At 38.4% G+C, this 13,080-nt stretch overlaps 1 pseudogene; it reads left to right on the forward strand.

Moving 5' to 3' along the window:
• The first annotated feature begins 2,998 nt into the window (after positions 1-2,998).
• Positions 2,999-3,463, forward strand: LOC118855956 (annotated as a pseudogene).
• Positions 3,464-13,080: the final 9,617 nt, after the last annotated feature.

Here is a 13,080-nt window from a genome sequence, read left to right on the forward strand (position 1 = left end):
ACAGACTTGACTTTCTTTGCCAGCCTGTGTTGGAGGGTTGGGGGGAGTTTGTCTTCAATTCTGATTTCTTTTGGAAAGAAAGGAAGAACTTTATAGCTCAGGACTGCATTTTCCTTGTTCTTCTTTTCTGAGCTCTGAAGTCACCTTCTGAATAACTTTGACCAGCCTTAGAAAAATGTCTGGATAAACTGGCAGAAAGGCAGGGCTGCGCTGGAGTTAGTCCTAACCAATTCCCTGACAGCAGATTGTTAAATTTTCGGTGAAAGCGCTGACACCTTGGAAATCAGCAAAAGCTACAAATCAGAGCTTGATTTACTGTTTAGTTGATTGTCTAGGCTTGAGAAAGTGATGGAGATGAGGTTAATAATGCAGGTTTAATTTAAAAGGGTATCCTGGGTAAAATTGTTTTTTGGGGAGCCTGTAGTTAAATAATTAATTCAAATCTTATTGAAAAACCAGAGGGATGCCAGGGACACTGATTGGATATGGAGAGGAGGATGGTAGAAGTTTTGGGGGGAAAGTGGAGAAAGGAGCAGGTAGATCAAAGCTCCAATTCAAAGTCATCTATAATTAGAATGTCAATATCAATAATAATGATGGCTCACTTTAAAAATAGTTCTCTATGGTTGGCAAAGAACTTGGCATACACGATATCATCTGATTCCCATGATAACAGTGAAATAGAGGGGCATTACTGTCTTCATTTTACAGATGAAGAAACAGGCTCTGATTGGTCATGACTTGCCAGTATGATTATCCCTAATTTACAGATGAGGACATCGAGGCTCAAAGGGGCTGAATGACTTACTAAGGGTTATGAAGCTCATAAGGATTTTATACAGGGTTTGAATCTGGCTCTTTCTGATTGCACATTCACTCTTGACTCCATCCACTACCCTACTGTGTTTCTGTCAATGCGGAATTGGATCCTCCCAAATGGCAACCTACAGAAAAACCAGGGTCCTTCCTTGGGGGTACAAGCAGGTTCATTCTCCTGGCTGTTTCCTAAATGCCCTGGGAACAGATGAGAAAAGGGATAATATCTTTTTCTTTAAGGGATAATATCTGGCCTTGGTAGAGTTAATGTTTTGCAGATCTCTTCAGTGTGTTCGGTGTAAACCCAAACCAGCTCTCTAACTTTATCCCCTACCACTGGTCTGTAAGAATCCCACACTCCAGCTAAACTGGACTCATGATCTTTTCCACTCCAAGAATGTCTCCCTCCACCTGTCTGAAATCTGACCCATACCACAAGATCTGGGTTAAATTCTGTCTAGTTTGCTGTCTTCCTTGACTTTTCCAGGTCCTAGAGATCCCTTCTCTGAACTCCTGAAGAGAGTTTGTATTTATCCTTCATGTGGCATTTAACACATGCTGTCTTAAAATGTTAGGTGTTTCATATATGTTAGTTGTTTACATGTATTATAACATTACATATATGTTTATATATGTTACTTGTTTACATATAACATTACATATATGTTTACATATGTTAGTTGTTTACATATATTATAACAATGTCATTATAATGTTAGTTGTTTTTATATATATCTGTAGATTTCAATCTCCTCAAGGAGGTGGGAGCACGTCCCATTTCTCATCCACCATGGTTTATATCCAGTAGGCGTTCAATGAATATTTGCTTAAATTTGCTTCTTGAATGAGGCAGCTGGTGGTGCAATGGAGAGAGTGCTGAGTCTGGAGTCAGGAAGACCTGAGTTCAAATCCATCTTCAGATACTTACTAGTTGTGTGATCTTGGGAGAGTTATTTAACCGCTGCCTGCCTCAGTTTTCCCAACTGTAAAATGAGGATAATAATGGGACTGTTGCGAGGATCAAATGAGATATTTGTAAATCACTTACACCAGTGCCTGGTACATAATAGAGGCTATATAAATGCTGGTTGATGTCATGAACATCATCATTATTATGTAAGGGCCACACCATTGATTATGGTCTCCAGAGTTCTTGAGGACTAGGGAGGTTATTTAAAAGATTTCTATCAAGTGAAATTGCAAGTCCCTTTTCCTCTCCATTTCCACAGATAGCCTCTAACCAAAATATTGCTTATGGGCAGGAAGCCCTCATATTGGGTGGGATCTCCCAGGATTTCCAGTTATATACTTAGCTCTTTAGTGCTGGTGGCTGGGTGGAAAAGAACTGCTGAATATATTTGTGACTGGTGTGGGGAGCCTCTAGAGGAAAAGATCTTACCATATTTTGGGTTTTACCATGAAGAATTGGTATTTCAAGGTTGCCCTGTGCTTCTCAGAACTATTAGGGATGGCTTTAAATCAGGGCTTCATTCTCCTTTGAGTACAATTGTGAAAATGAATGGGGTCATTTCTTACATCCTTCTCTACTCATTTTCTCATCTTAGAACATATGGAAAGTGTCTCTGTGATAAGGCAAGGCATGGAATCTTGGCCCAATATCTCCTCTATATTTTTCAAATATAAAAATGAGAGCATCAGATTAAGGTCTCTTCCAGATCTAAGGCTCTGATCTCATGAATCCTATGACCCTGTCTCCATTACTATGTATTTTATGTTATGCATTTAAAAACATGATTCTGAAAAACCTGGAAAGACCTATGTGAACTGATGCTGAGTGAAGTGAGCAGAACCAGGAGAACATTGTATACAGTAACAGCAACATTGTGCAATGACCAACTTTGATAGACTTAGCTCTTATCAGCAGTACAGTGATCTAAGACAATTCCAAAAGGCTCATAATGGAAAATGCTATCCACATCCAGGGAAAGAACTCTGGAGTCTGAATGCAGATCAAAGCATGCTATTTGCTTTCTCTTTTTTTTTCTTTCTCATAGTTTTTCTCTTTTGTTCTGATTCTTCTTTCACAACACGACCAATGTGGAAATATGTGTAATATAATTGTACATGTATAGTCTATATCAGAATGTATATCATCTTGGGGAGGGGGAAAAATTTAGAACTCAAAATCTTATAAAAGTGAATGTTGAGCCTTTCCCCCAAGATGGCGCCGAAGGCGAAAAAGGAAGCCGTTGTCCCCCCAAGACAGAGGCCAAGTCCAAGGCCTTGAAGGCCAAGAAGGCAGTGTTGAAGGGTGTCCACAGCCACAAAAAGAAGAAGATCCGAATATCCCCCACCTTTCGGCTACCCAAGACACTAAGATTTCGAAGGCAGCCCAAATACCCTCGGAAAAGTACCCCTCAGAGAAACAAGCTGGATCACTATGCCATCATTAAGTTCCTCTTGACCACTGAGTCTGCTATGAAGAAGATTGAGGACAACAACACCCTAGTCTTCATTGTGGACGTCAAAGCCAACAGGCATCAGATAAAGCAGGTGGTAAAGCAGCTGTATGACATCGATGTGGCCAAGGTCAACACACTGATCAGATGGAGAGAAGAAAGCCTATGTCCAACTTGCTCCAGACTATGATGCTTTAGATGTTGCCAACAAAATTGGAATCATCTAAACTGTGTCCAGCTATCCCATTCCACCTACAATAAAAACTTTTCCAGTAAAAAAAAGTGAATGTTGAAAACAAAAAGTTAATTAATTAATTTAAAAAAAAACATGATTCTGAGAAAGATCTATGACTTCACCAGACTGCCAAAGGGATCCATAGCACAAAAAAGGCTAAGAACTCTTGGTCTAAAGACTACTAGGGGCAATGTGACCTCAATAATTCAATGTCCTGTTTATTCCCAATAATTCTGAGTCCTGTTTATAGGATGAATGGAGGGCACAAGGAGGCCTAACAGTAACTTAGGTCTGATTGTCTAATTAAGCAGTGGCAGAGTACAGATAAAACCAGGAGAAACAAAGGAACATCTAAGTGTGAGAGAGGTTGTGCAGTCCTGTGGTTAGAAGAGAGGATGTGGATTCTGTTAGTGTTTTTACAATTCATTTTACTTAGAGAGTTTGGTTTGGAAAGGAATCAAGTTCCTTCCTACTTTCTCTATCTCTTCTATGGCTTGTGACATTATCCCTCCCAAAGATTCTTTTCTCTTTTCCTACCCTTGTATTATAGCATTTTGAATATTTTCTTCTTTTTTGCTCTTAAAAAATCATCTCTCTATCACTGGGTTGTGAATGAATAGATAATGAATGTATGAAAAAGCATTTATTAAGTCTTTACTCTCTGCAAAGCATCATATTATGTGGTGGGGAAACAGAGAGAAAGAAGCCAGACAATTCCTGCTGTCTGGGAGCTCACAGTCTAATAGGGGGAGACAACACAGTGACCGAATTTTAATGCCTTTCACTCTTCCCGGGTACCCACAGTTTATTAGAAGCAGCTTTGAACTGCCACAAAGCTCTGCCACAGGTCATCACTCACCCATGTGGTGCAGCTAAAAGATCTCTCCTGTGGAATGGATTTACCTATTCATGGTTTCACAAAATACCTTTGCAGCTTAAAATTAATACCCATTGACTCAAACTAAATTTTTTTTAAAAACCTCACATTTGCATTTTAATACATTTACATTATATCTCCTACCAGGTTCACACAGGCTACTTGAAGGTCTCATCCTGGCTTGGAGGTGACCCTGTCTTCACAAAGTCTAGACCAATGGAGCACAAGCTCTAACAGGTTCTACCATACCAGAAAGACTTTTAGTATGGTCTCTGTAGAAGTCGATATCTTCCTTCCAAGATCCAGCCTAGCTTAGAATGGAAAGGATAGTTACCTATTGGCTAGTCTTCAGTGCAGTGCCCTTTCTACTTTAACAGAGTGGTAGAAATGGGGCTACAAATGGTATTCCAAATGTGAGATTATTGTCTACTCACCAGTAAGTGGACCTAGTTATTGGCATTTTTGTCACAAATGGAGCCTGAAGAATGTTCACTCATCAGTTTTCTTTGAAGAAGCAAATAAAGTAGTTGGTGGAATTGCTTTTTATCATATGTCCCCATTAGATTATAAGTTCCTTGAGGGCAGGGACTGTCTTTTGCCTCTTTTTTAGCCCTAGTACCTAGTACAGCATCTGGCACATAATAGGCACTTAACAAATATTTGTTGATTGTTTGATGCCTAAAGAAAGCAGGAAACATTATTCCATGGGATACTTGGTCGCCTTGTATTGTAGGGCTTATAAGCATTTGCAAAAAGATTACCAGAAAGACATTAGCAGCTTATGTGTCAGCATGTTTTGCAGAGGATGAAAAGGCAGAGGTATTTAACAAATTACTTGATAATGAAGACATGCTTTAACATGTGGTGACCTTATAGCAAAGTTATGAATGAAGACAGTAAAAAAAATTGGAAAATATGGTTCAGGAATAAAAAATGGGTGAAGCCAGTGACACATATATGATACTGATGCCTGTTGTCCATATATCGTGAATATTTTCTTTAAGAAGAGAGTCGGAAGGCATTAGACATTAAAGTTATCAAACAATATCATAAAATTTAATTGATTGTGCTTTAAAAGAGAAGAGTTGATTGATTACTGATGTGGGAGTCATGGCTGATCTAGTTGTTTATGTATAGCTAGACCATCTTAGATCATAGATCAAAATCAGTAACGAGTTAGAAGAAAGAACAAAATGAGAAGTTATGGCATACAATTGTGACAACTTCAACCTGAAATATGTAAGCAAATTCTTGACTCTAAAAAAATGAGAAATGGATAAAAGAACAGACATTGACATGTACTATCACCATTTCTTTATAGAAGCTTAACCCATGTAGAGCCATTAGCACACCAAGTGAATGAATGATGGAAAAACATTTCTTAAGCACTTACTATGTGCAAAGTATTGAGTTAAATGCTGGGGATACAAACAAAAAAGCAAGATAATCTCTCTCCTCAAGGAATTCACATTCTAATAGAGGGAGACAACACAAGCAACAAGTCAGATGGAACTGCCCTGTATTCCTTTCCAAGCAGGGATTAACACGTTTTCTTTAATGTTATTTCCAGTAATAAAATCACACCAATTTCTGGCACAGAACCATTTGATAGTATCAAGGACTTTGATAGCAAGAGGTTTCTTTTATAGATGATGACTGGTTGTGACTGCCAAAGAGGTATCTGCAAAGGAAGTTGCCAAGTTCCATTTCCACAAGAATTGCTTCCCTTGACAATGGCTGCTGGGGCTAATCTAGAAGCAGGGCTAGTGGTTTGGGAAAAGCTGCTGCTCCCAGCACTTTGGGGCTCCATTCCCTGTTGGTAGCAGTTGGCTGGCAGTTGATGATTGCATGGATGGTGGGCCCCTTCTCCACAGAGGCTGCTTTACCCCTTCAATTCTGGCTGCAAGGACAGAGATATAAGCAGGGCTTGTGGGAGTGGGGTTATGATTATTTCTGGAGCTTTGGGGCTCAGAGATACTGGGCCTTCTCTACCAGGGTTTGAAGAGAGGTGGTGGTTGGAATGGTCTGGAGCATATAGCACATGCTTCTACCTTTAGCAGCCTTGCTGCTTCAGATAGTTTGGCTTGTCAGCCCCATGGATGGCAGATCTCTCCTCCAAAAAAGTTAAATCTATGAGGCTACTGGTTCCTTCCCTGGGTGTAATTCCTTTACTATGGGATGATAGGGAACTGCTTCTGGGGGAATTGCTAGGATTAATGCATGTGTGGATATTCAGTAACTGCTTATATAATTTCTAGTTGGTCTATTAACCCTGAGGAGCATTTTTTGGGGGGGTGGAGTCTGATTGGAAGGAGGCTTTTTATTGGCAGCAAATATGTAACTGTCAGTGTCTTCAAAAGGGCTGGAGTTAGCTTTGACCTTGTCTTTTGGCTGTGTCTTTGGATTGAGATGATTCCTTTGCTCATGATCAATGATACTATGCAGTAAGGAGGAGAGAGTCTTGGGGCCTCTTTCTCTGCCTTCTCTACCATCCCCCAAGAAAAGGGCCTGGGTCCTTGGCATTTTCATTAATTCTTTTCCATTCTAGGTACAGAGAGTGGAGTCTCCAACCTTGGGAGTTTCAAAAGCCAGGAGTACTGGGAATCCAGGAATGTAGGCCAGGTGTTGCAGCTAGGTGAGCATTGAGGCCTCAAGGAACACAAAGGATTCATCTGGAGTGACCTTTGGGACTTCAGCCCACAGAAACTGGCAGAAATACTGCCTTTAGATTTGAATTTGATGGGATCAACACTATTTAGGAACTGAGCAAAGTTGTGAGCAAAATCCTTGCCAGAGACTGAGGTGGTATAGAGTATTATGTCCCCAAGTGGTAAGGAAAATATTTGTAGATTTGTTCTTGCTATATCTGTGAAGTAAATCTCTCTTTCTAAAGGCTAATTGATGTTAACCGAGTAAATGGAAGTGGGATACTCATCATTGGTCCCCTAACAAATGGGGAGAACCAGCTGTTGGGTGGGCGCTTGAGGTAACATCAGAGAAGATACTCACCAACTCCTCAAGGCACCTGAAAACCCTGATGGGGGAGATGTAACAGGCCTGGTACAGAGAAAATGAGACCAGAGCACACATAGCTAAATTATGAAAGATGATGGTAGAAGATTATGAGCAAGATCACCTCATAAAAGACCAATAAACAGTAGAGTGGACAAACGTTTACAGGAAGCCTGGGGACAGACCCAACTAAGGCATCCTGAGGGCATTTGACTAGAAGGAGGACAATGAAAAATGGAAAACAACTGTCAAGATTATTCTAACAAATGATTTTCCTAATTAATGACAGTGGAGCCACCACCTTCGGACAGTAAAATGAGGAAATACGAACGATACCAAAGAAAACAAAGATGGGAAAAGCAACTGGATCAGATAAAATGCAGTCATCTGGTTTTGGAACAGAAACGCAGTTACACCCACCTCTCATAAAACTAGAGTTTATTGATAGTATAGAAGCCATGAGTGAGAGCCTCTCTCAAACAAAATGGTACAAGGAGATGTGTGTGCTTGTCACACCACTATACCCAAGTCTCTGTTTTGGTATAGCCTTGGGAAATGAAGCCACTTGTAGTTGCTACCCAAGAAATCAGCCATCTATCTAAATTATAGATGGAATAATTGAATGGCTTGAGGTGGGCAGGGTCTGTGTTGCTTTAGACTGAGGTGGACAAAGGGAGCTAGAGCAATTTATGTAAATACCAACTTATTACTATAGACTCCCAGGTACCTTTGAAGACACCAGTCATGAACAGGTCAGATACGTATAAACACAGAAGATGGTTAGAAAGCCTTTGGTGTCAGGGGCTACACTCATGGATCCATTCTAACTGTTTTTATCTCAATACCCTGCTCATTTATTTGGGTGAAGAGTCTAGGTCTAACTAGTCTGTTTCACTAAACATCCATTTAGCAGGCTTTTGCTGGGTGTTATATAATTTTGAGGCCATTGAGGGATCAATTCTCAACATATTGGAAATGAGAGGATAATAAATGCTAGGGAGGAACCATGGATCTTATTATTAATTTTTAGAAATAGATTTTTATTAATATTTTTAGTTTTATATCATGTCATTTTTCTGCTATCTTTCTCCTTCCACCTTCCCAGAGAGCCATCTTTTATATCAAAGATTTTAAAAAGATAAAGAAAAAACACTTTTTATTTCTTTCCTTTTTTTATTAGCAAAACCAATCAGCACGTTGAAAACTCAGAGGTTATATGTAATGTTCTGCTCTCATGGACCCCAACTCTGCAAAGAGCAAAGGGACGTATCTTCCCATATTTCCTTTTTGGAACCAAGTTTGGACATTATAATTTCACAACATCCAGTTTTAATGATTTTTTTTTCCATTTACATTGTTGTAGTCATTGTATATATTGTTTTCCTGGCTCTGCTTACTTCAGTCTGCATCAGTTCATGTAAGTCTTTTCATACCTTTCTGTATTCATCATGTTATCTCTCTTAGCATAGTAATAGTTCATTATATTCATATACCACACTTTGTTTAAAATATTTTGTCATTTCCTAATTGATGCATAGCTACTTTGTTTCCAGTTCTTTGCTACTAAAAGAATGCTACTTAAAATTTTTTTGTTACTGACCTCCTTAGGGCATATGCCTAGCAGTGGAATCTCTAGGTTAAAGGGTATGGGCATTTTGATAATTTTATTTACATAACTCCAAATTGCTTTCCAGAATGGTTATGCCGATTCACACCCCTAACAACAATACATTAGTGTGCTTGTCTTTCCTCAATCCCTCTAACACTGACTTTTGCAAGTATCTTCTGGCATCTTGGGATATGAGGTGTTCTGATTTGCATTTCTTTTGTTATTAGTGATTTGGAGTATTTTTTTTTATGTGTTGTTAATAGTTCACAATTCTTCTTTTGAGAACTATTCATATCCTTTGGCCACTTATTTATTGAAGAGTGGCTTTTATTCTTTATAGATTTCTGTTAGTTGTCTATATATCCTGGATATCAGATCCTTATTAGATCCTATTTGATATGAAGACTTTCCTTTCTAATTAACTGCTTCCTTTTTTATCCCAGATACACTATTTTTGCTTATGCAAAATCTTTTCAATTTCACATAATAAAATTGACTTATTTATGTTTTATAAGTGTCTCTATCCTTTGTTTAGTTAAAAATTAAACACTCATCTATATTTGTGATATGTTCTTCTTTTCAATCAAGGTGACTAAAGGTTCATAGGTTTTGTCAGTCTTATCAAGGAAACAGTTTTGTCAATTTCATAAACATTTTTTATTTCCAACTTACTTATTTCTCCTCCAGTTTTCAAGATTTCCTCTTTTGTGCTTGTTTTGGGCTTGTTAATTTATTGACTCTAATTTTTAAAAATGAATATTCAGTTCATTAATCTTCTTTTTCTATAATGTTAATTATTTTTAAGGATAGAATGGTGTCACATCTTCATCATCGTCTTTTGCAAATCTATTATTTCTGTGATTTGTTCATGGAGTCACTTGCTATTTAGAATTTCATCATTAAGTCTCTCTGTAGGTATATGTCTTTTGTTTGTGCTCTCTGACTTGATTACTATTTTTATTGGGTTATAGTCTATAAAGGATGTGCTCAGTATTTTTGTTTTTTTACATTTATTTACAATTTCTTTGTGCTCTAATGCATGTTCTATTTTTTTTTTTTTGCAAAAGTGCCATGAGGTGCTTAGAAATATGTGTATTATTTAGTGGTCCCATTCAAAAGATGCCACAAATGTTTTAGCTCTTAATTCTCCAAAATTTTATTCAATTATATAGTTATCCTTTTGTTCATCTTTCTGTTAAATCTGACCAACTCTGAGAGAGGAACAGTAAAGTTTCCTATTATTATGTTACTATCTATGAGTTTTTGTAATTCAGATAGTTTTCTCCTTATGAGTTTATGTGCATGGCATTTGCAGCATATAAGTTTAATATTAATAATGGTTTATTGTCTAATGTTCTTTTAAGCATAATATAATTTCCTTGTTTAACTTTGTTAAACATGTGAATTTTAAAATTGCTTTGTCTGATAACATTTTTGCAACTCCTGATTTTTTTTTCACTTACTTAATGCCTAGTAAATTTGTTCTTAGTACATTTGAGACAAGTTGTAAATTTTGTTTTCTTATCCAATCTCATTTTATTGGGTTCTTTGCTGTTATTGTTTGTCCTTCATTCTCAAAGAGGATCAATGTTTAATCCATTTGCATTTAAAGTTATGATGGAAGCAAGCATTTATTAAGTGCCTGTTATGTGCCAGGCACTGTGCTAAGCATTTACAAAAATCATCTCATTTGATCTTCATTACAACTCTGGGAGATAAGTGCTATTATCAGCCCAATTTTACAGTTGAGGGAACTTGGGCAAGAAGTGGTTAAGTGACTTGCCCAGAGTCACACAGACAGTAAGTGTCTGAGGCTGGATTTGAACTTGGAACTTCCTGACTCCAGGCCCAGCCTCTCTACTGTGCCACCCAGCTGCCTCTATGAAAGATAGGCTTATGTTGTATTTTCTCTATTTATATCTTTAGTATTTTTAAAAGGACTTTTTAAAAATCCCCCTTCCACTTTTAAGTATAACCATAAAGGAAGGTGGATTGGTCATCTACTGAGAGTGAGGGATAGCTGATGGACAGTCCAAATGCTCCATTGTCATCCATACGATATCAAGAAATATAAAAGAATAGAACCCTTGCGGAAGATTTATGGTAGGGACAGGGGATTGAGAAGAGCTGTTCATGATGGGAAAAGAATGAATGGATCATGGTGTACATTATGGCGGAGCACAACAACTCCTCCTCCCCACTCCTACTATTAGATCACAGATCCATTGAAGTAGGTACCTAAATGTTGACGTACCCAGGTGAAGCCCCAGGTGAATGTTGGCTAAAGGGAAGGAGGGAAGAGGTCCAGAGTGTGAGGCATTGCCAGAGAACAAAAGCTTGGGTGGGCTGCCCCCATAGATGCTCTGGCCATCCAAGGGGGAGACAACATAAGGACCCTGGGAATCTGGAAGGATCCCCTAGAATGGGGAGAAAGGCACAAGCAAGGAAGTGTGGAAAGGTAATCAGGGGTAGAAAGAATGCAATATTTGGAGGGTGGACAGCTTAGCTCTCATCTTGGCTCTGCCACCAGTAATGTGACTATAAATAATATACCTTTAACCTTGGTTTTCTTATCTGTGAAGTACAAATAATACTGTATGCTTACACGACCCATCTCAAAGCATCATTCGTTTTTTTTTTAAATTGTAAAGCACAATCCAAATGGGAAGTTACAGAGTTAGAATCACAGAGGTGGAAGAAGCCTCAAAGGTCATCTAATCCAATCCCCAACTGAGCATGGTCCATTATGGTTCACTGGCTCATTGACTTCCACTATTAGTGCCTATCTGTGCCTTCTCAGCCAGGGCAGTTCCTATCCATGTCCTTCCATGATTGTTCAGAGAAAAACATCGAGAGACTCAAGTGACAGATAATGTATGTAAAGTGCTTTACAAATCTTTAAAGCTTTATATAAATGTGTGCTATTATATAATCAATTTACAAAACTCCTTTTGTTAGGGTTTATAATATTTCATTGATCATAGGATCATTGATTCTTAGAGTAGAAGAGACTTTAGATATCAGTAAGTCTACCCTATCTCCTTTTACACATAAGGCAACTGAGTCAGAGAGGTTAACAGATTTGTCCAGGGTCAAACAACTAGAAAATGTCTGAGTCTGAATCTGAACCCATGTTTTCCTAGCCCAAAGTCCAGTGCTCTAGGCATTGGGCCACACTGTCCATCTGTTATCTCTCTCTTACTACAATACCAACACCAATCCATCCTTTTCTCCGACCAGGCATATTTGCGGTGATGTCCTTGATATCACCTCTCATATGCCAGTCATTGGTAGTTACATGTTATACACTATACGCTACACTTATTTCCATCATCCTTCAGATCCCCTACAATTGTGATTCTCATTTGTAACCATATAGCATTACAATTTTGCTTTATTCTTTATTTTCCCAGTGCTTGGCACGTAGCACATTTTTCATTGATTCATTCATTCATTAGAGAATATTGGGACCAAAAAGATGGAGTTTTGCCACATTGAGCGAATTGGGATCAATCAATGAGCATTTGTTAAGAGCCTGCTATATACCAAGCATGGGGGATACAGCTACAATAGATGAAACCATCCCTATCCTCAAGAAGCTTACATTCTAATGGAATAGATAACAAGGACATATAAAGTCCATTTGGAATAAATATACAGGGTGTTCCTAAAGTCTGGACACATAGGCAAAAATGCATAGTTTCAAGAAATGAAATGAATGAAATTTTCAACAACATTTTACTTAATTGGAATATTAACAAATAACGTCTTCAGTATGATTTCCATCATTTGTGATGCAAAGGTTGATGCACTTTGTAAGATTCACTTGAACTCGATGCAATAACTCCACATTTCCTATGTGTCCAGACATTAGGAACACCCTGTAAAGAGAATAAATACAAGGCGGTTGGAGACATGGGGCATTAATAGTTGAGAAGTGTAAGGAAAGACTGCCTACAAGGTGGTACTTCAGATGTGTCTGTAAAGGAGGGGGGGAGGCGCAGCTAGGTGGTGCAGTGAGTAGAGCACTGGCCCTGGAGTCAGGAGGACCTGAGTTCAAATCCAGCCTCAGACACTTGACATGCTTACTAGCTGTGTGACCTTAGGCAAG

The sequence above is a fragment of the Trichosurus vulpecula genome, chromosome 7, assembly GCF_011100635.1.
Source record: "Trichosurus vulpecula isolate mTriVul1 chromosome 7, mTriVul1.pri, whole genome shotgun sequence".
NCBI lineage: Eukaryota > Metazoa > Chordata > Mammalia > Diprotodontia > Phalangeridae > Trichosurus > Trichosurus vulpecula.